General features: G+C 38.7%; 1 protein-coding gene and 1 pseudogene across 2 annotated transcripts in view; one reads left to right on the top strand and one right to left on the bottom strand.

Annotated features, from left to right (window-relative positions):
• The window catches only part of ITGAV (integrin subunit alpha V), a 109,483-nt gene that overhangs the window by 68,955 nt on the left and 19,378 nt on the right, over positions 1–21,150 (bottom strand). The gene's annotated exons all lie outside the window — the stretch shown is intronic.
• On the top strand, positions 14,213–20,574 carry LOC147378715 (small integral membrane protein 20 pseudogene; annotated as a pseudogene).

The raw sequence follows: 21,150 nt of genomic DNA, 5'->3' as shown, positions 1-21,150 counted from the left end.
AACATTTAGAGAAGAGCTAATGCCTATCCTTCTAAAACTCTTTCAAAAAACTGCAGAGGAAGGAACACTTCCAAACTCATTCTACGAGGCCACCATCACCCTGATAACAAAACCAGACAAAGACAACACAAAAAAAGAAAACTGCAGGCCAGTATCACTGATGAACATACATGCAAAAATCCTCAACAAAATTTTAGCAAACAGAATTCAGCAACACATCAAAAAGCTCATACACCATGATCAAGTGGGTTTATTCCTGGGATACAAGGATTCTTCAATATATGCAAATCAACCAAGGTGATATACCACATTAACAAATTGAAAGATAAAAACCATATGATAATCTCAATACATGCAGAAAAAGCCTTTGACAAAATTCAGCACCCATTTATGATCAAAACTCTTCAAAAAATGGGCATAGAAGGAATCTACCTCAACCCAGTAAACGTCATATATGATGAGCCTACAGCAAACATTATTCTCAACAGTGAGAAACTGAAAGCATTCCTCTAAGATCAGGAATAAGACAAGGGTGTCCACTCTCACCACTATTATTCAATATAATTCTGGAAGTCTTAGCTTCAGCAATCAGAGAAGAAAAAGAAAGAAAAGGAATCCAGATTGGAAAAGAAGAATTAAAGCTCTCACTGTTTGTAGATGACATGATACTATACATAGAAAACCCTAAAGATAATATAAGAAAATTACTAGAGCTAATCAGTGAATTTAGCAAAGTTGCAGGATACAAAATCAATACACAGAAATCACTTGCATTTCTATATACTAACAATGAAAAATCAGAAGAGAAATTAAGGAATCAATCCCATTCACCACTGTAACAAAAAGAATTAAATATCTAGGAATAAACTTACCTAAGGAGACAAATTTTCTGTACACAGAAAATAAGACACTGATGAAAGAAATCAAAGATGACATAAACAGATGGAGAGCTATTCCATGTTCCTGGGTAGGAAGAATCAATATTGTGAAAATGACTAGGAATAAACTTACCTAAGGAGACAAATTTTCTGTACACAGAAAATAAGACACTGATGAAAGAAATCAAAGATGACATAAACAGACGGAAAGATATTCCATGTTCCTCGGTAGGAAGAATCAATATTGTGAAAATGACTATACTACCAAATGCAATCTACAAATTCAATGTGATCCCTACCAAATTACCAATGGCATTTTTCACAGAACTACAACAAAAAATTTCACAATTCATATGGAAACACAAAAGACCCCAAATAGCCAAAGCAGTCTTGAGAAAGAAGAATGGAGCAGGAGGAATCAACCTTCAGGATTTCAGATTATACTACAAAGCTACAGTCATCAAGACGGTATGGTACCAGCACAAAAACAGAAATATAGACCAATGGAACAAAATAGCCCAGAATAACCCATGCACCTATGGGTACCTTATTTTTGACAAAGGAGGCAAGAATATACAATGAGACAAAGACAGCCTCTTCAATAAATGGTGCTGGGAAAACTGGATGGCTACAGGTAAAAGAGTGAAATTAGAACACTAACACCATACACAAAGATAAACTCAAAATGGATTAAAGACCTAAATGTAAGACCAGAAACTATAAAACTCTTAGAGGAAAACATAGGCAGAACACTCTGCCTTGTTTTGATGACATAAATCAAAACAAGATTCTCTATGCCCCACCTCCTAGAGTAACAGAAATAAAAACAAAAGTAAACAAGTGGGATCTGATTAAACTTAAAAGCTTCTGCATAACAAAGGAAACTATAAGCAAGGTGAAAAGACAACCCTCAGAATAGGAGAAAATAATAGCAAATGAAACAACTGACAAAGGAGTAACTTCCAAAATATATAAGCAACCCATACAACTCAACACCAGAAAAACAAACAATCCAATCAAAAAGTGGGAAAAAGACCTAAACAGACATTTCTCCAAAGAAGACATACAGATGGCTAACAAACACATGAAAAGATGCTCAACATCATGAATTATTCAGTTCAGTTCAGTTCAGTCACTCAGTCGTGTCCGACTCTTTGCAACCCCATGAACTGCAGCACACCAGGCCTCCCTGTCCATCACCAACTCCCGGAGTTCACCCAGACTCATGTCCATCGAGTCAGTGATGCCATCCAGCCATCTCATCCTCTGTCGTCCCCTTCTCCTCCTGCCCCCAATCCCTCCCAGCATCAGAGTCTTTTCCAATGAGTCAACTCTTCGCATCAGGTGGCCAAAGTACTGGAGTTTCAGCTTTAGCATCATTCCTTCCAAAGAAATCCCAGGGCTGATCTCCTTCAGAATGGACTGGATCTCCTTGCAGTCCAAGGGACTCTTAAGAGTCTTCTCCAACACCACAGTTCAAAAGCCTCAATTCTTCGGCGCTCAGCTTTCTTCACAGTCCAACTTTCACATCCATACATGACCACAGGAAAAACCATAGCCTTGACTAGATGGACCTTTGTTGGCAAAGTAATATCTCTGCTTTTCAATATGCTATCTAGGTTGGTCATAACTTTCCTTCCAAGGAGTAAGAGTCTTTTAATTTCATGGCTGAAGTCACCATCTGCAGTGATTTTGGAGCCCCAAAAAATGAAGTCTGACACTGTTTCCACTGTTTCCCCATCTATTTCCCATGACGTGATGGGACCAGATGCCATGATCTTCGTTTTCTGAATATTGAGTTTTAAGCCAAGTTTTTCACTCTCCTCTTTCACCTTCATCAACAGGCTTTTTAGCTCCTCTTCACTTTCTGCCATAAGGGTGGTGTCATCTGCATATCTGAGGTTATTGATATTTCTCCCGGCAATCTTGATTCCAGCCTGTCCTTCTTCCAGCCCAGTGTTTCTCATGATGTACTCTACATAGAAGTTAAATAAGCAGGGTGACAATATACAGCCTTGACATACTCCTTTTCCTATTTGGAACCAGTCTGTTGTTCCATGTCCAGTTCTAACTGCTGCTTCCTGACCTGCATACAAATTTCTCAAGAGGCAGGTCAGGTGGTCTGGTATTCCCATCTCTTTCAGAATTTTCCACAGTTTATTGTGATCCACACAGTCAAAGGCTTTGGAACACATGAATTATTAGAGAAATGGGAATCAAAACTACAATGAGATATTACCTCACACTAGTCAGAATGGCCATCATCAAAAAGTCTAGAAACAATAAATGCTGGAGAGGGTGTGGAGAAAAGGGAACACTCTTGCCCTGTTGGTGGGAATGTAAATTGATACAGCCACTATGGAAGACGGTATGGAGATTCCTTAAAAAACTAGGAATAAAACCACCATATGACCTAGCAATCCCACTACTAGGCATATACCCTGAGGAAATAAAAATGGAAAAAGACACATGTTTTCCATTGTTTACTCCAGCACTCTTTATTTACAATAGCTAGAACATGGAAGCAACCTAGATGGCCATCAACAGATGAATGGATAAAGAAGTGGTGGTACATATACACAATGGAATATTACTCAACCATAAAAAGGAATGCATCTGAGTCAGTTCTGATGAGGTGGATGAACCTGTAATCTATTATACAGAGTGAAGTAAGTCAGAAAGAGAAAGATAAATATCGTATTCTAACGCACATATATAGAATCTATAAAAATGGTACTGAAGAATTTATTTACAGGGCAACAATGAAGAAACAGACAGAGAGAATGGACTTATGGACATTGGGAGAGGGGAAGTAGGGTGAGATGTATGGAAAGAGTAACATGGAAACTTACATTACCATATGTAAAATAGATAGCCAACAGGAATGTGCTGTATGGCTCAGGAAACTCAAACAGGGGCTCTGTATCAACCTAGATGGGTGGGATGGGGAGGGAGATGGGAGGGAGGTTCAAAAGGGAGGGGATATATGTGTATCTATGGCTGATTCTTGTTGAGGTTTGACAGAAAACAACAAAATTCTGTAAAGCAATTATCCTTCAATAAAAAAAATAAAAGGTTAAAAAAAAATTCTATTATTCTGTATAAATGTATATACTTTTTTCCATGTCACAACACGTCAATAAAAGTAGACCTATAGCACCATTTTCATTGTTATGTAATTTACAACTGCACAGCAGTTTATTTAATCCACCTCCTACATCTCCTTTAGTTTCATGTTCAGTAACATTTGTATTTTGATTTAACAGACTTACATATTCTCTCAAAGTCACATCCATTTCCTCTTGAATTTCAAGAAGCTCAGCATAAGCTAACTGAGCATGACCTCATTCCTAAGTGAAGATAATTCCTAAATAAAGGTTCCTAATCCTTCTGGAATATGGAATGTAATATAGAATATTATTCTAATGGATAAATTTTTATTCAGTTTCCCAGATAAACGTATTCTTATATGTAAGAGTTCCCTTACTCTGAGCCTCTAGTGCCTTATACAAACACCACTCATTCCCACCTGTAGGCCTTTTTACCCAAGGCCCTCTGACCTGGAATACCTTATTCCTTCCATGCTTGATCCAAACCCTAACTGAAAATTCAGTTGCAACCGTCCATGACTCTAACACATGATGAAATGGTAGTCTTCCCTGAAGGAAATATCTGACACACAAAGCCCAGTCATGGGGACAAGTAATTACAGTGGAGGGATGGCAGAGGAGTGGAAAGAGCACTGGGAAAAGGGTGGCAGCGTACAGGGGAGGGGTATGCTTTCTGGGTCAAGAGAAAACCCTGTGCAAAGAAAGAGAGCAATGGGTATTCCTGGATTTTTAGAGACTCGTGAGTTGTTCACTGTGACTAGAGAAAAGAGTCTCTAGGTGGTCAAGAGCTTTCACACAATGCTAAGAATGGGCTGCATGGCATTTTACAATTGCCCTCTGTGCTAAGCAATTTTTCTTCAATTATACTCCTGAAAGATGGAAGAGAAGTTTCCTCCGTAAAATGATACCAATTCTCTTCCTACTACTTTGAAAAACTGCCTCCATATATATATTTTTCCCTAAACAAATGGACTTTTCTCTAAATTTGTAAGTGGTAGCACAGGACACTGCAATGACTGTTAAGTAATATGTGCTTCTCATTGCTACCATGTTCTGTGTCCTATTTTTTTTTTTTTTAAAAAAAAAGCTCCTATAGCACCCCTACCATTATGATTATGGATATCTGCTTTTGTGGACACCAGGTTAAGCTTAAGCTAAAAAATGCCCAAGAAAATAAGTATTACATATACTTCAATTTTATTTTTATCATCAAGTATTATGGTACACAAAAATCCACAGTTCTTTCCAATATGGCAAGCAATTTGCCCACAGGATTTTTTAAAAAATAAGAAACACCAGTCAAAGGTAAAAAAACATCAGGCAATATGGCTTTTTTCTTTGTTTTTTTTAATTAAAAAGCACATTTGAAAAGCCCTGCTGCTGCTGCTAAGTCGCTTCAGTCGTGTCCGACTCTGTGCGACCCCATAGACAGAAGCCCACCAGGCTCCCCCACCCCTGGGATTCTCCAGGCAAGAACACTGGAGCAGGTTGCCATTTCCTTCTCCAATGCATGAAAGTGAAAAGTGAAAGGGAAGTCGCTCAGTCATGTCTGACTCTTAGCGACCCCATGGACGACAGCCTACCAGGCTCCTCCATCCATGGGATTTTCCAGCCCGGAGCTTATTTAAAACTTAGATATGCCCCCAATAATTACATCTTAAGGCATCAAGTTATCAACTGTGTTTTCAATCACATTACCACACAAAAGAAGTCAAATATATTTGGCTATAATGTATCAGCATGCATTAACATCTAAAACTTAAGTCAACAGTTTTCCAAAAAACATGTATTAATGCCACCCATTGCTTTGAATGGCTTCAGCTTCAACAGGTTCACAATCTCAAATTACCATTTCTTTAAGAAGTTTGCTCAATGGGAAGTTCTTCTTTACCAATCAGAACTTTTTTTTTTTTTTTTTCAGAGACCAAGTCTTAAAATACCCAATTCAATCTCAGGCAGAAGTTTAACTCAGATGCAGTGTGAATAGAATTGGGTGGGGAGAAAGAAAAGGAAAGCCTGCTCACCAAACACACGGACAAGAAGTTCATTCATGACCTGGCTGAAACTGGCAGCTAATCCAGGGCGCATGAGGGAAGTAAATATTTTGAGTCATGGCCTTGAGTCACCATTTCGAGTGATGCCGGAACTCCCCAGGCTGCTTGGACTATGCCACCAACCTTGAAAGGGAAATCTAATACAGACAAACTGCAGAAATTCCAGTGCTGGAGGAAATGCTACCTCAGGCAACAGTCAAGAAAGAACAACGATTTCTGTCCACAGTTCTGTAAAACCCCTTGGAATATTAGCTCTGATCTCCCAAGTAAATTCAAAGGAAAAAGAAAATCTCATGCAATGGCAAAAGTGAGAAGAAACTGCCCCATATTATTTAAATTAAGACTCTATACTGTCACTTTCAAAAATGCATAGAGGAAAATGTTGCTAGAGAGTCCTGAAGTTAATTAGCAAGTACATCCCCTGAGACTTGAAAATTTACTATTTTGGTTGGCTTTTGACCTTGCCATTGCACTTTATCAGACTTCCATGATTGAGGACTTCAGCACAGAAGCACACTGAACAACACAAACTATCACAGCTTTAGAATTGGCCTGCTGATTATAGTAACCAACACTTTTTTTCTCTCATTTCCTCCAAGTGTTTGAAAAGACACTGTTCAACTTTCAGGAGAATCAGAATTATTTTTAAGACAAAGTCACCTTATCACCCTGAAACTACATTTTGTTTCTTCTTTTCATGCCTAAAGAATCTCCTTGGGAACAATAAGATTACGTCACCTTTTCTGAAAAGGCCAAAGGCAAGAATGCCAAAGCATTAGAAAAGCAAACCAATGAAGCCCTATTTGGAAGTTATCTGTGTATTTAGTCATTTAGTTTCCATTACTTTACAAACAATGATATGATGTGGGTCCTCAGAGAGTTTACATTTTGCCCTTAAAAAGTGGCTATTAAAACAATATAACGTACAGCATGGTGACTTTATTACAGTTAATAGTAACATACTGCATACTTGAAAGTTGCTAAAAGGGTAAATCTCAAAAGTTCTCACTACAAGAAAAAAATATTTTGTAACTGTATATGATAAATTAATTAGACTTATTACGGTCAACATTTTGCAATATACACAAAATCAAATCATTATATTGTACACCTGAAACTAATATGTCAATTATACCTCAATTAAAAACAATAATGCCACTTCATATTCACCATTTAATGAGGCAATTTGGAATCTTCCTTAAGTAGCTTTTTACCTCAGACATCACTTTTGTTCAATCATGTTTCCTGTAACAAATCTGCCTGAAAGAAAAATCTCCCAATATGGCTTGCTTATTTATGTGAAAATTAACAGGGCAGAGAAAGAAATCTCTTTGATCATTCAGTTAAATAAATAAATCATGGGCAATTCCTACATCTAAATGCATGGAGTATAACAGTTAAATGAGACAGATAAGATCCCTGCTTTCAAGGGAGAGAAATAATAACCAATTACGTAAGATATTTTCAGACAGTTACAAATACTATAAAAGAAATACGAAAGAAAATGAAGTAATCAGACAGCTGCTGACTGACTATGTAAGTAAGATAATACTATTGGGAAATAATGTATTTTATTGATTCAGAGTTGCAAATATTCAGATATCAACATCTTTGAAATATGAATATGTATTACAGTCAATGGTGACATAATTATAATTAGCAGCACTTTTTAGTAGTACCTCATGAGCACATTTTAATATCAATGGGGGTGCAAATGGGCAGTGACTGATAATGAACATGACGTTTCTTTATAAAGGGTGATAGAAATGCTCTGGAATTCAATTTTAATAATATCTGCAAAATGCTATAAATATGTAAAATTATATCTCAATATTGTTCCTAAAAAATGACAAACTTGTCAGGCAGAAAAGTAGCTGCCACACAGTAGAAATGTATATATGTAATAAAGACTTTTCAAAATCAACAAAAAAACAGATGTATCAGTAGGAAAACAGACCAAGAATACAAATAGACAATACAAAAAAAAAAAAACACAGAAAGAGCTAATAAACATATTAGCTTAACCTAATATGACTTAACCTCGCTAGAAATCAGAAATGCAAATTGTTGTTGTCAGTTGCCAAGTCATGTCCAACTCTTTGCCACCCCATGGACTGCAGCAGGTCAGGCTTCCCTGTCCCTCACCATCTCCCGGAGGTTGCCCAAGTTTATGTCCATTGAATCAGTGATGCCATCCAGCCATCTCAATCTCTGTCACCCTCTTCTCCTCAGGCTTTCAATCTTAACCAGCATCAGAGTCACTTCCAATGAGTCAGCTGTTCACATCAGTGGCCAAAGTACTGGAGCTTCAGCGTCATTCCTTCCAAAGAGTATTCAGGGTTGATTTCCTTTATGATTGACTGGTCTGATCTCCTTGCTTTTCAAGGGACTCTCAAGAGTCTTCTTCAGCACCACAATTTGAAAGCATCAATTCTTCAGCACTCTGCCTTATTTATTGTCCAGCTCTCACATCCGTACGTGACTACTGGAAAGATCATAGCCTTGACTATGCGGACCTTTGTCAGAGAAGTGATGCCTTTGCTTTTTTAACATGCTGTCTAGGTTTGTCATAGCTTTCCTGCCAAGAAGCAACTGTCTTCTAATTTCATGGCTGCAGTCACCATCCACAGTGATTTTACAGCCCAAGAAGAGGAAATCTGTCACTGTTTCCACCTTTTCCCCTTCTATTTGCTATGAAGTGATGGGACCAGATGCCATGATCTTAGTTTTTTTAACATTGAGTTTTAAGTGGGCTTTTTCACTCTCCTCCTTCACCCTCATTCCCTGGTGGCTCAGAGGGTAAAGCGTCTGCCTGCAATGCAGGAAACCCGGGGTTCAATTCCTGGATCGGGAAGATCCCCTGGAGAAGGAAATAGCAACCCACTCCAGTATTCTTGCCTGGAAAATCCCATGGATGGAGAAGCCTGGTAGGCTACAGCCCATGGGGTCGCAAAGAGTCAGACACAACTGAGCGACTTCACTCTTCACTCTTCTTAAGCTGGCTTTTTCACTCTCCTCCTTCACCCTCATCAAGAATCTCTTCAATGCCTCTTTGCTTTCTGCCATACTACTTTAGAGTAGTATCATCCGCATATCTGAGGTGGTTGATATTTCTCCTGGCAATCTTGATTCCAGCTTGTAACTCATCCAGCCCGTCATTTCTCACGGTGTACTCTGTGTATAAGTTAAATAAACAGGGTGACAATAAACAGTCTTGTACTCCTTTCTCAATCCTGAACCAATCAGTTGTTCCATACAGGGTTCTAACTTTCGGTTCTTGACCTGCATACAGGTTTCTCAGGAGACAGGTAACATGGTCTGGTATTTCCATCTTTTATTTAAGAGTTTTCCACAGTTTGCTATGATCCACCGTCAAAGGCTTTAACACAGTTAATGAAACAGAGGTAGATGTTTTTCTGAAATTCCTTTGCTTTCTCTATGATCCAGCAAATGTTGGCAATTTGATCTCTGCTTCCTCTGCCTTTTCTAAACACAGTTTAAACATCTGGACATTCTCAGTTCATGCAATGTTGAAGCCTAGCTTGGAGGGTTTGAGCAAAGCCTTACTAGCATGGGAGATGAGTGCAATTGTCTGGTGGTTTGAACGTTCTTTAGTACTGCCCTTCTTGGGAACTGGGATGAAGATTGGCCTTTTCCAGTCCTGTGGCCACTGCTGGGTTTTCCAAATTTGCTGACATATTGAGTGCAACACTTTAGTAGCATCGTCTTTCAGGATTTTAAATAGCTCTGCTAGAATTCCATCACCTCCACTAGCTTTAGTGGCAGCAGTGCTTCCTAAGGCCCACTTGACTTCACACTCCACAATGTCTGGCTCTGAGTTAGAGACTACACCATCGTGGTTATCCGGGTCATTAAGGATGTTTTTTGTATAGTCCTTCTGTGTATTCTTACCATCCCTTCTTGATCTCTTCTGCTTCTGTAAGGTCTTTCCTATTTCTATCCTTTATTGTACCCATCTTTGGATGAAATATTCCTTTGATATTTCAAATTTTCTTGAAGAGATTCTAGTCTTACCCTTTCTGTTGTTTTCCTCTATTTCTTTTCATTGTTCATTGAAGAAGGCCTTCTTATCTCTCCTTGCTATCCTCTGGAACTCTGCATTTAGTTGGGTGTGTGCTGTGCTAAGTTGCTTCAGTCACGTCCAGCTCTCTGTGACTCTATGGATACGTAGCCTGCCAGGCTCCTCTGTCCATGAGATTCTCCAGGCAAGAATACTAGAGTGGGTTGCAATGCCCATCTCCAGGAGATCTCCCCAACTCAGGGACTGAACCCGAGTCTCTTGAGTCTCCTTTACTGGCAGGTGAGTTCTTTACCACTGTTGCCACCTGGGAAGCTGAGTGTGCCTTTCCCTTTCTCCCTTGCTTTTCACTTCTCTTCTTTCCTCAGCTATTTGTAAAGTGTCCTCAGACAACCACTTTGCCTTCCTGCGTTTTTCTTTAGGATGGTTTTGTTTGCTGCCATCTCACTAGAAAAGTGAGAAAAGCCTTACCCTCAACTAGAAGCTGCTGCTGCTGCTGCTGCTGCTGCTAAGTCACTTTAGTCGTGTCAGACTCTGTGCGACCCCATAGACAGCAGCCCACCAGGCTCCTCTGTCCATGGGATTCTCCAGGCAAGAACACTGGAGTGGGTTGCCATTTCCTCCTCCAATGCATGAAAGTGAAAAGTCAAAGTGAAGTCGCTCAGTCGTGTCCGACTCTTAGCGACCCCATGGACTGCAGCCCACCAGGCTCCTCCGTCCATGGGATTTTCCAGGCAAGAGTACTGGAGTGGGGTGCCATTGCCTTCTCCACACTAGAAACTAACCTCACTTAACCTCTTTTCATGAGAAAAGACTTAACCTCCCTAGAAACAAGAAATGCAAATTAAAACAATTTGATTCATCTGCCAGACTAAGAAAGATTACATCAAGTTTGGTTTAGAGAGTTTTCCTACTTCACAAATATGTATCAAGTATGTGTTAAAGGGAGTTTCCCTGGTGGCTCCCTGGTAAAGAATCCGTCTGCCAAGCAGGAAACACGGATTCAATCCCTGGTTCAGGAAAGTCCTCCTGCAAAAGGAAATGGCAACACACTCCAGTTTTCTCACCTGGGAAATCCCATGGACAGAGGAGCCTGGCAGGCTAGAGTCCATGGGGTTACAAAAGAGGTGGACACGATTTAGCAACTAAATTACAACAATGTGTTAAAAACACACATCCCTCTGATTTCCAAATTTCATTTAACCCTAAATAATAATTTAAAAGAACAAAAACATAATAAACAAGGTACATACACAAACATGTTATACACACACAACCAAACATATCCTATAACTACTGATTTCCTCGGTGGTGAGATTTGGGAGATTTTTCTTTTCTTTTTGCCCTTTGGAGTTTTCTCATTTTTTTAAATCAATGAATATGTATTGTTTGTATGTTTCAAAAAGTGAAAAAAAAGTAGTGTGGGTATATATTCAAAAACCTTCACATATAAAAGCTCTGTCAGGAGCTTATATATCCCCTTTTAATTAACCTAAGGTTTACATTTTTGTCTTCCATACATAAGAGTTTTAGCTCATGAAATTCAAGAACATTTAGGTTGAACAAGCTCTCCTAGCAATTTTTATAAGCATTATTCTTCGTATAGTCAGTAAACATTATATTTCCTAGTACTCAAACTACTGGACTAGAATGTTGTGAAAAATAATTCATTTAAAAAAAACCAAAATTCCAGATATTACTGATGACCAAAATGGAGGTTAATAAACTTCTCTGACTAAGAAAACACAGTTTCTTAATATAAGAAACTCTGGAAGACAATATGCAATGGTTATACTTTAGTATTAGTAAAAGAATTATTTGCTTTATAAACTTTAAAGTGTCTTTAAATATCTCTAAAAGCGTAATTGTACTGACTTTAAAATGAAAAGAGATAAAGATCTTTAAATCCAGTGTTTGGGGCCACAGACTACTGAAAAACTAATCACTTGCAAATGTAAAAATAAATCATAGTCTATGAACATGAGCAAGTATTACTAATTTACACAGAGCTATCCAAGAATATCTTTTATATATATTAGATACAGCTGTTTTTCAAAAGCAAACAAGAAGTGTCAGAAAAGTAGAGCCAGAAGAAAATATGATAAAGCTCATTTCACCCGGGATTGGTATTTATTTACTGACTGATTTATTACCATCACGGGGAACAGAGAATCAAAATCTCCCTCTCCTTCCATGAGCAATTCTGATGCTTCTGATGGAGCCAGCACAAAGAATACAGGCCCTTTGAAAACACCCAGTGCACTATCAATGCTGGTTTGTTTCCTCCTAGAGATGAGAAGGAAATGATCCTGAAAGCGTCTAACATTTTAAAACAAAAACTCTTTACCAAAGATAAAAAAAAAAGTCACCGTTAAGTCTTAAAATAATGGGGACGAGTCAGGTCCAAACAGGCTGGGAAGAGGATGGTCTTTAAAGGACTACACGTGCTCAGCTTCAGTAAAAATTTAAAGTGTTAAAACACCAACTAACTGCATGAGTAGTAGTCAACTAGTAATAAAAGAACTGGATTCATTGATTTCTAGGTTGTCTGCCAGTTCTTCAATTGTGTAATTCTCTACTGGGGAACAATAGAGTACATTAGGAGAAACAGTTTCATTAAAAAACAACATATGTGAATAAACACAGACACGCTAAACAAAAAGTAAAAAAACCCACATATGTAATTCTTTAGTATAAACTTATTTTGTAGTAACAAGGGAAGGGAGACTATTTTCTCCGTGTTTTTTACCTTTCTAATTTGCAGGACTATTGCACCTGGACAGGTATCTTGACACCATTCTGAGACAGAAAATCCACCAGGAGGACAAAGGCAAACAGGTGGCTTTTGAGTCAGCCTGATTGTTTTAATTGCACTGAGTTGGCAACTGTATGACGCAGAAGCCAGAGAGCGGCTCAGTTTTCTACTTTCTATTAAATACAAAGCACAGTAATTTTCAGAAAATACTCCACAGCATTTTTCTTGACTGGAAAATTGGCATAGCCAGGGTTTGCCCACAGTCTACACAGCCAAGCCCTTCTGGGAACAGGTGGTAAGTGTTCCAGCAAGTCACTTGGATGGAGGGCAATGACCTAATGACCTTCTCTAGGACAGACATTGTTGGTGAAAGGTGCCACCAATTCCCTGAATGTGGGACATAAATGTAGGTGCTTCTCCTTTTATAAGAGAGATGTATTTAACAAATCACGCAGGCAAGTCCACATTCCTAAACAAAGAGACTGCAACGGTGCCAGGTGCTACATGTTTTCCTGTCAGTGCTCATCATCTGTTTAACTTCTGAGAAAAGATTTACTATTAAGAAAACTGGGCAATGGTCAATCTGTCAGTAACATCTGCTTCCTGAAAAAGGAAAGCGTGTTGCAAGAAGATTTTCCTAAATGTTATCATAAGAGGTTACAACACAGACCAAGGATATCCACAGTTATCTTAATTTTATCCCTTTTCCATAATCATTCACTTCCCCACAGCTGCAGTATGAGCATGATGTCAACTATCCTTTCTTCATTTGTATCCTTCTTCATCATTTATGAAGAAGAAGGATGAAGACATTCTTCACAGACATTATCTCATTTGATCCACATACAAGTTTGAGGCGTAGGTCTTATGCTTATTTGACAAATGGGAAAATTTAAGGCTGGCAAACTTGAATCACTTGCCCGAGGTCACATCTAGTAAGTGTCAGGACATGGATTTGAGCCTTCACCTTCTAGTTTGCATTCCCCATAACAACAGAGCCAAAGCAAAAACAAAGAGGTAGAAAACAAGGCCGACTTATACAATCATGGTTGTGCCCTTAAAGTAGCTTATAGTATGGGTGTGCATGCGTGCTCAGATGCTTCAGTCGTGTCCAACTCATTGCAACCCTATGGACTGTAGCCCACCAGGCTCCTCAGCCCGCATTGCCATGTCTGGATCTTCCCGACTCAGAGATCAAATCTATGTCTCCTGCATTCCAGGCAGATTGCTTACCGCTAAGCCACCAGGGAAGCCTCTAACCAATATCAAACAAAATATTTAAAAGGGCTCTGTGACAACAGAATAATCCCCACTACCCCCACTTCGCCACCAAAGACGTTCAAATCCTTATCCCTGGAAACTTCACACCACGTGAAATGTCACACCTGGATACAGGACATTACATAAAGGAACCTAGCAGGTATGATTCAGTTAAGGACCTTGCAATGGAAAGTTACTCAGGATTATCTCAGTAGGCCTGAGGTAGTCACAGCAGGGCGGAGAAGGCAATGGCACCCCACTCCTGTGCTCTTGCCTGGAAAATCCCATGGGTGGAGGAGCTTGGTAGGCTGCAGTCCACGGGGTCTCTAGGAGTCAGGCACGACTAAGCAACTTCACTTTCACTTTTCACTTTCATGCATTGGAGAAGGAAATGGCAACCTACTCCAGTATTCTTGCCTGGAGAATCCCAGGGACAGAGGAGCCTAGTAGGCTGCCGTCTGTAGGGTCGCACAGAGTCGGACACGACTGAAGCGACTTAGCAGCAGCAGCAGGAGCAGCAGTCACAGCAGGGAGGCCGGAGAGTCAGTATCAGTGATGTGGCCTGACAAAGACTCAACCAGTCAATCCTGGCTTTTAAAACAGAGGAAGAGGCTACAAGCCAGGGAAGATGAGTGGCCTCTTCAAGTTAGAAAAGGCCTGAAAATGGCTTCTTCCTTGGAGCCCCCAAGAGCAATGCAGCACTGCAGACCTTGATTTGGGCCCCATGAGACATCTGACCTTCAAAACTGAAGATAATAAATTTGTGTTGTTTTTAAGCCTCCAAATGTATTTATAGTAACTTGTGATAAAAAGAATAAGAAATTAATCAGGCATGAAGACAAAACTGAGATAACAGACTAACCCTATCTTGCTACATAATATTCTTGATAATGTTTTGCATACCAACATAACACAATTTTAGAATACTTTCACTTCTTAAAATACACAGATCATTAGTCCTTATACTAAAGTAGACTTGTTTAAGTTCTACTTTTCCACATCTGTGTGCTGTGTGCTGTCGTGTCCGACTCCTTTGCGACCTCATGGACTATATAGCCCACCAGGCTCCTCTGTCCATGGGATTCTCCAGGCAAGAATACAAGTGGGTTGCCATCTACATTCAGATAAATTATGGTTTCTACATAACAATCATTTTGTTTTTTTAGAAGTAGGGGAATAAGAGATAACAAACTACTGTGTATAAATAAACAAGCTCCAAGGGTATATTGTAGAGCACAGAAAATATAGGCACTATTTTATAATAACTATAAATGGAGTATAATCTTTAAAAATTGTGAATCACCATGTTGTATACCTGAAATGTATAAAATATTGTAAATCAATTATATCTCAAAAAATTTTTTTAAAAATCATGTTAGAAAATAAACAAATCATACCCCAAAATGACCTTTTAAATTTCAGTAATTCAACCCATGTCTCAAAGTTCAGATTATTCTATCAATTTAGGGAAAAATCAGTTTCCAACCATTATGCAAACCTTGGTTAAAACCTACCAATTTTGCTGAGTCACTAGATGAAAGGGTTTAAAAACCTAAGTGGGTAACTACCATTTCAAAGTAGCTGAAATCACTGAACAGGTATGTAAAATAAGACACGAGGTTTTCCTTTTTACATACTAGTTGTGGTTTTATTTACATATTACATCAAGGAAATCAGCAGGAAAAAGAAAAATCAAGACGACAAATCACACAAAAGGACACAACTAGAAACATAATAAAGTTTATGTTTAGAAGTTAACAAAAGAAAACAAGGAAGACAAGCCAAAGTCAAAAGCTTAAAAAAAAATTAAGAGAGCATGTTTAGGAACTAAGTTTAACAAATCCATGAAATAAGGAAGTTTAGACTAAGGTTTTCTTTTGTTCCTGCAGGATCAGTAATGCACAAATATCATTCAAAAATCAAAGCAGTAAATAAGCGTACCATCTCAGACTGAATTTTCTACTAAATTAAACTTTTCATCACAGAACCCTACATTTTCCTTGTTTAAAAGACACGTCTACAGTATTTTGGAGCTATCCATATAATATTCATTATTTCATGTAACCTGTATAATTCTACCAAAAATAATGACTAAGAAAATTAATAGACTAGGTATTGAAAATGTTACTTTCTCTGTAAAGTTCACATCAAATCTACTTAGCCTGGCAAAGAACCAAGAGCTCTACCCACTGGGTTTTAGATCCTTTTATTTTTCATACAATGCTCTATGTGTGTTAGCCTCGATGGTGAATTTATTTGGTTAGACTGCTGGCTTGAATTATCTTTTTAAAGTTCATTTAGATCCTCCCTCCATTTACTTCCAGCTTAATTTCTCAACATGCCCTCAGACACTCTCACCCTATGCATATAAATCTTATAGAAAAATGTACACATGCAGGTCACATAGAATTATTTGATTTTCCTTCAAAAACACTTTTACTAATCTATGCATATTTTGTTTCCTCTGCCCTGGAACTCTCTTTTGCCTCTGGTGAATTCTACCTTATCTTTTATTAGCTACCTAAAATACCAGCAACTGATCTGGGAAGCCCTTTCTCTGCAGAGTTAAGACTTTCTGGGTCTGCCTCCTTTATTTCAGTATAAATCTACTTGTGTCTACTGCTCAGACATAAAGTGACATAAATTTAGACTAGTCTTCCAACCATAATTTTTAAAATCTTTCTTCCTCTTCCACTACCAAAAATCATGCCCTGGGATAAGAAAAAAAGAAAAACACTACAAGTATTCATCTTTCCTCTTTAAGAGCTAAGAAACTAAGTGTTACACTATTCTAATACCAAACTCCAGATTTTCTTTCTTAGCTACTGCTACATGTCTTAATGCATGTGACAAGTCACACTAAAATGGCCTACAAAGTTATACACTGTTTAATATCTAGGTATATCTTTGGTAAAGAGAAAATAAAATTGGTTCATGAATTACTGATCAGCAATAAACACACAATGAACCTGCGCAAACTCCAGAGATAGTGGAGGACAGGGAAGCCTTGCGTGCTACAGCCAATGGGGTTGCCAAGAGCTGGACATGACTTAGCAACTGGACAACAACCACAGATACACACTGGATGTTTTCTTACTATGACCTTGTTTTCCAACCCAAAAGAGAAAAAGGTACTCTCTTACTGCTATTCTTTTTCTTCATTTGAAAACTGTAATTTTAGTTCTCTAAACAAGCTCATAGTCTATCATTTCTTAGCTGTGCTAGGTAAGACAGACTTTCTGACACAGGCATAGGCATATTTCTTAGAGTCAGTCAGATACTACCATAAAAGCTTTGAATCTCTAGCAAGTGATGCCAAAAGCCAGAGATGGGTAAGAAATTATTCTCATGGTGTTGTCCCATAGCCAGTACCAGCAAGTCCAACAGCAGTTAAGACCCTGCACTACTAGTTCCTCTGTTAGCTTCTCTTACCCATTATTCAGAAAACTATCGAGTTACCAATATTCTGCCAATAAATTCCTATTCAGCAAAATTTAGCCAAAGGCAGTTTTTATTGCTTTACATGAAGAACCCAACACCTGCAGGCAATAAATACACACACACAGCCTACCATATGCCAAGCACATCTCTATTCACTAGCACGCGATGGTGAGCACAAACAAATTTGTCTGGAGAATTTACAGTCTAGTCTGGAAAACAAACACAATGTAAGACAACCAGAAAGAAAAGAAAACAAGTGTAAATTTTAGCTAAATAAAGAAAAAGAGCTGTACCTACTGCGTTGACAGCCTGCATAGCAGAAGCTGATCTTAAAGGAAGACAAAGGGAATGGGAAAGGACATTGATAATACCTATTTAACACCAAGTATTTGTAGTATCTCCAAAAAGCACCTTACTGTAAAAAAACTTTATTGTGATTCTGGAACTAGCTGATATTTGTTCTTACTACAAGAAGGGATAAGTCACTGTTCTGTTTTTAAAGAGACAGCCCAAGAAATAAATGAGCCTAAAAAGTAAGTACTTCATACAGTTACAAACATCAAATGTTGATACAACTATCAGGAGGGATTCTCAGGACTCAATTGAATGGTCAGACTCACAAAACCACCAGAGGCCACACTCAGCACCAGTCTATTTCAAGGCTTTAGAACAGAACTGGACATACCTCCCTAAGAGAGTCCTCACATGAACTTTCCTCTGCAGCAGTACACACAGCTGTCCAGAGCATGTCTCTTTGCCTCACCAGGACACAGCTCAGACATGAACGAGATCTGGCGGATAAAACAGCTACCAGTGTGTCAGGTCTCATGCCCCATGGGAATGGTTATCTCCTATAAAAACCCCACAGCCAGCACTTTCAGAGTTCCCACAAAGGACATGCCAGTTATGAGAGTCAATGCACTCAGGGAACGCTAACGCTATGGCTTCCCCATCAGGTACTAATAGTCTATAGTTTCTCCTAAACTAAATTCAATTTACCAACCAGGGGCCATTCTTAGCAAAGCAACAATATCTATTTACTTAGCCACTCAGGACCCAATAAAATAGAACAAGAAACTTAACAGGAACTCGGGTTGGCATGCAGAGTAGGAAAGGGTTTTAATAACCATTTTCCAAAAGCTGACTACTGATAATTTTACTTAGTTTTAATATCCCTACACGTATTATTCAGTTAGGCTGCATTATGCTAAAGTAACAAGCATCCCGAATGTCTATTAGTCAAAAATAACAAAAAATTATTCTATATACATACATTGTGGGTCAAAGAGCCTAAGCTTCACATCATCCTCACTCAGGAAACTACGCTGAGGGAGCCTCTAACATTTAAACTATCACCACTCACTGCGGCATCTGGCAAGAGGAGGAGCAGAACAATGTCCCGACTCCTAAACCCTTCCACCTACACTGCTGCTCATGTTTCATTGGCTAGCAAAAGTCACAGGGGCTTACCTAATTCAGGGGCATTCCTAGAAGTTTTAGAAATATGATACTAATCACTAGTCGTAATATTTACTATACATCATCTAAGAGCTAATGTAAATAAAACAATTTTATAAATTCAACATCACAGTAATTTTATAAATTCAACCATTCAACATGACAGTAATCCAAGTCTATGCCCCAATCACTGATGTTGAAGAAGCTGAAGTTGACCAGTTCTATGAAGGTCCTACAAGACTTTCTAGAACTAAATACCAAAGGGAAAAAAAAAACAGATGTCCTTTTCATCACAGGGGATTAAAGTACAAAAGCAGAAGTCAAGAGATACCTGGAGTAACAGGCAAGTTTGGCCTCCAAGGACAAAATGAAGCAGCCTTGAACAGAGTTTTGTCAAGGGAACACACTGGTCATAGCAAACACCCTTTCCCAATAACACAAGAGATGACTCTACACATGGACATCACCAGATGGTCAATACAGAAACCAGATTGATTATATTCTTTGCAGCTAGAGATGAAGAAGCTCTATACAGTCTGCAAAAAAAAGACTGGGAGCTGACTGTGGCTCAGATCATGAGCTCCTTATTGCAAAATTCAGGCTTAAACTGAAGGAAGTAGGGAAAACCACTAGGCCATTCAGGCATGACCTAAATCAAAAATCCCTTAAGATTATACAGTAGAGGTGACGAATAGATTCAAGGGATTAGATCTGGTAGACAGAGTGCCTAAAGAACTATAGACAGAGGTTCCTAACACTGTACAAGAGGTAGTGACCAAAACATCCCAAAGAAAAAGAAATGCAAGAAGGCAAAATGGTTCCAAATTGGGAAAGGACTACAACAAGGCTATATACTGTCACCTTGCTTACCTAATTCTTATGCAGAGTACATAATGCAAAATGCCAGGCTGGATGAAGCACAAGCTGGAAGCCAGACAGCTGGGAAAAATATCAACAACCTCAGATATGCAGATGATACCACTCTAATGGCAGAAAGTGAAGAGGAACTAAAGAGGGTGAAAGAGGAGAGCGAAAAGCTGGCTTAAAACTCAACATTCAAAAAATTAAGATAATGGCATCCAGTCCCATCACTTCATGACATATAGAAAGGGAAAAAGTGGAAGCAGTGGCTGACTATTTTCCTGGGTTCCAAAATCACTGCAGATGGTGACTACAGCTATGAAATTAAAAGACGCTTACTCCTTGAAAGGAAAGCTATGATAAACATAAACAGCATATTAAACAGCAGAGACTGTTTGCTGACAAAGGTCTATACAGAAATCCAGGCCGCCCCCAACTACAGCCGTGTCCCAGAATCTGCACACTGCTCTCATTTTCGGGAGCTTCATCTCCCTGATTGGTGCCGCCCTCTACCTCATCTACTTCCAGACCCTAATGCGACTGTAGGAGTAACAGAAGCAACAAACCATAAATCAAGCTGGCACTGTTCAAGAAGACATGCAGCCACCATGGCTGAAAGTGTGGTTGGATCCATTTGGTAGGAAATGAGAAGACTATCACCACCTTTAATTATGAAAGAGAAAGAGACTTCATGCTTTCAGTTCTACAGCAAGTATAATCAATCACCTGGCTAGAGAATGATGGCTGGAGAGGAAAACTCGAGAAAGCCATAAAGAAGAGTACTGTGCACAAGGATTAAATTCCCTACTTAAGTTCAAAAGAATCCTGGAATAAATCACACCATTAGGAAAGTTTTCATGATTTGGCTTCCTTTCTAAACATGAAGCTCTCTCACCCAGCTGGGATTGGAGGCAATCTATTTATCATTCAATCTCTACCTCTTACCCACCTGGGTTGTGATATGAATATAAGCAACCGATAGACTGGGGAAGATCCTAGTCTGTTTTGCAATCTTCCAAATGGGAAGTTTCAGGGGGAAACCACCATAATGAGCACCCTCATAGGGCTCTTTGAAAATGTTAAAGTTGATAAAACTCTTTGAGGACAAGGTACATTGTACTCTTTAAAAATAAATAGTTCAACTCAACTATCTCATTAGGAAGGTGGCTCTATGTTGAAGAATAAACTTGAAGCAAAACTAAATGGATGAGCATGCCTATCAGAAATCACTGTTGAATTAATGAAGTGAAAGTGTGTATATTAGAATGATTTCTTTTCACTTCAAAAAAAAAAA

The sequence above is a fragment of the Bos grunniens genome, chromosome 2 (genome assembly GCF_055505025.1).
Source record: "Bos grunniens cultivar Pamir isolate PY7600 chromosome 2, Bosgru_T2T1.0, whole genome shotgun sequence".
NCBI lineage: Eukaryota > Metazoa > Chordata > Mammalia > Artiodactyla > Bovidae > Bos > Bos grunniens.
Note: the sequence above shows the minus strand (reverse complement) of the source record. Positions and strands in the feature narration are given on the sequence as shown.